Below are 3404 nucleotides of genomic sequence, written 5' to 3'. Positions count from 1 at the left end.
ATTACAGGTTTCCTACCGGACTTGAGTAACCATAAAGTTAATTATTAAATGCCACACCTATTCTGATCCCAATTTGCATGTTTGAACTCAGTCATGGCCTGCTAAGGCTAAACTACAGACTAGCATAAATAAGTCAATATTTGGAAAGAACCAGTCACTAGGAAAGCGATCAGTTAATCTCCTAAAGAACTAGATCCAAGCAACGTCAAATTCATATCAAGATGTCTGTAAACATCCTCAGTGGAATGTGAAACTTAGGATGGAGAGGAAGAAATCTCAATCCCCTCCAGTCAGCATAGAGGGCAAACGGGATAAAGGTTATATGGCAGGTAGACAGAGGATAAACAGAGAAATGCATACGGTCTATTTCCTCTCTTACTACAGCATTGCTATGCAACATCAGCAACTCAGTTATATACTATTCTGAAGCATGCAAAACTGTCTGAAACAGGGATTTGTTGTATCAATTGACCAATAATTCTCATGTTCACCATATTAGAACCCTCCTGGTTAGCGAAAACACTATGAGTATGGTAACACAAAAGCTCAAGCAAAGTTGCACAACAGGATCAAATTCTAATCTAGAAAAACTAAGTGCTTTATACCTTTTCTCTTGTCAGGAAATGCTTTACCATTTAGTACATTCTTCACTCAAATACCTTCACAAGCACCATCATCTATCAAGGCAGAGTTACACGTCCACAGCCATCGGTCAAGCCCCATGCTGTTGGCAGAGGCACATCAGCACTCTTTTCCCCAAAGCCATACCCTCACTGTGCCCTTCCGTGGATTCCAGCACACAGCAACTCTTTGCCCCAACAACTCGAGCCTCGTCTATTCAGCAGCTCAGGCAGCAGTGCCAATAAGCACCTATCACACAGAAGAGAGGACAGCACTACTGAACTACCAAGCTTTTTCAGAAGGCTCTGGCTCCAACGCATTCGAGCAGCCTGCAGAACACCTGAGTTCCACCTATATGCTGTAAAACTGTCAGACTAGGAATGTGCTGAGAAAGCAATTAAGTTCTTACTGCTTCTCCTCCAAGATTTGCTCATAGTTCATGTATGAGAGTGGAAAATTAAAAGGAGCAGTCAGATCATACTACAGTCCCATAAAATAAGGTGGGAAGAGGAGGGTGTTATAACAATATGAAGTCAATGCTACTGAAGGCAACTTATTTAAAGACAACTTTTCAGAAGCTTGGAGAGGAAAACACACCACAACCTGTTTCTCTACTCCAAAGGTAAACTAAAGCCTTGCCAAAATAGTTTCAAAACATATGTAAGACTTAATGATAGAATAGAGTAACTCCATTTGGTCAATAGCTTTCTTACCCATTCACCAAATTGTGGTTTTTTTTTTTGTTTTTTTGTTTTGTTTGTTTTGTTTTTTAAGGACTAACATTTCTTTAAGCTTATTCTCTGTACAAACAACAAATGTAATGTTTCCTTGTTATGAACTTGAGAGAACCGAACATGGTCTTAAGAATCCCCATCTCCCAAGTCAGATTGGTGCACTGCATGAAATGAAGCCTGAGAGAGAACTGCAGATGCCAACAACCCCTCATCTAGCCTGGTTTGTAAGGCCTGAACCCCACACTTCCCACTGCAAACAAATCCCAACAGAGAACAAACCACCTCGTGCTGGCAGTGAGGAAGGGGAAAAGAGACTGCTGCTCCAGCTGAAAGGGACTGGCCACAAAAGTGATCTAGAATATATTATTTTATGATACCAAACAACGCAGTACACACCGTGTTACAGAAAAGCTTTCATAAGTACCGTGAGATTAGAGAATAATCATAGCTGAAAACCCAATGTCAGCTTTTCTTTGAAGATTTTCACGTAGCTGGAAGACGGGGATGGATGCTATGTTAAGGAGCATTATCTATTAATACCAATACAGAAAGCTCCATGTTTTCAGACACAGCTCTTAAGAAGGCTGAGTGTCTGCAGCTTCAAAAGCTTTTGATACCAACCCCTACAGCACAGTCAGAAGAGAAAACAAGCACTTCCACAGGTTGGCTCTTACTTGTACATCTTGGTATGACCTTCAGCTGCACCTCCGTGCCAATGCCAGAAGCATCTGCTTGCTGGGAATACTGGAATACCAGCCAGTCACCGAGCAGGCTGAGCACTATTACATTTTTGCAGTTCCTTCTTTACCACCCTGCCTTCAAGTGAGCTTGTTATTTCAGATTCTTCCCAGAGGAGAAGCTGAATCACACAGCACCTCCTCACAGAGGAACAGCACAGCAGTGACTATGAGGCCCAAGTGCATGCTTTCATGTCCAAAAAGCACGAGCAAGCAAGGAATTAAAAGCTACACAATTCCCAACAAGCTCCAATTGATCAGTAAGAGCAGGAGGCTAAATGCATTTGGGACAGACTAGTACAGTAATTTAGTATATTAGAGAGAACAAAATTTATTATAAATCAGATTCTAAAAGATCAATTTTGTGAAAAGTTATTCTGGTAAAGTCAGTCATTTATAACAAATAATCAGAAAGCTGCCTTTTTTTTTTATATGTATATATTTTTATGGCAGGATGGAACTACCTTCCCCTCAATACAAGTCAGTTATTTACAGCACCCAGAGGTTAGTTTTCCTTCAGCTCAAGCAAGGCAGAAGGCAGAGCTCCACGCTACTTGATGGCCAAGCCTTACCCAAGCAAGAGGCCAGCTGCTGCTTCAGCCCACTCTGCTCATCTCTTGCTGGGTTTGCCAGAAGCACATCTGTGCTGGCACAAGCCTTACAGAATGAAACTGATCAATTTTCCCACCTTAACTTGTTGCTCACGAGTAATGATGTTCAGACAGAGCTCACAGGCAGAGCGTGTGAAATCAAAAAGCTTGCTCTGTATTTACAGCACACAAGCAAGGTACAAAGCTACACCTTCAGCATGGCTCCAGGAGTGGAAAGCCACAGCAAACAGGGGGCTGCCTATGTGCCCCCAGAAGGTCAGGCTGCTTTATTCGGTTGTATTTCACCACGAAGCAACTTCTGACAGCCTCTGAGTGTGGATGTTACACCTTACACACACCCAACCACAAGTGGAGTGGGGAGAAATGGGGCTGTGAGTCAAAGCAAGAGATCAAGCTGCACTTTCCCTGCCTGTACCCTTTCTGTGTTGTGAAATGTGGCATTTAAATGCATGTCTGCTAAGAAAGCCTCAATCTGACGGCTGTAATTGTTAACTAACAGCTGGAAAACATTGCTGTGAAGTTTATATATAAACACGTGCTAACATACGAAGGAAAAAACAGCTTTTAGAGAACAACTGCCTAAGATTAACTCTGCCTAGTTTGACACACAGAAACATTCTCCTTTTTACATCACTGCCTCAAATTCTTCCTTGGTTACCAATAAAACTATGGCTACACTTCCTAGAAAGTAGAAGTTCATT

The sequence above is a fragment of the Meleagris gallopavo genome, chromosome 8 (genome assembly GCF_000146605.3).
Source record: "Meleagris gallopavo isolate NT-WF06-2002-E0010 breed Aviagen turkey brand Nicholas breeding stock chromosome 8, Turkey_5.1, whole genome shotgun sequence".
Classification (NCBI taxonomy): domain Eukaryota; kingdom Metazoa; phylum Chordata; class Aves; order Galliformes; family Phasianidae; genus Meleagris; species Meleagris gallopavo.
Note: the sequence above shows the minus strand (reverse complement) of the source record.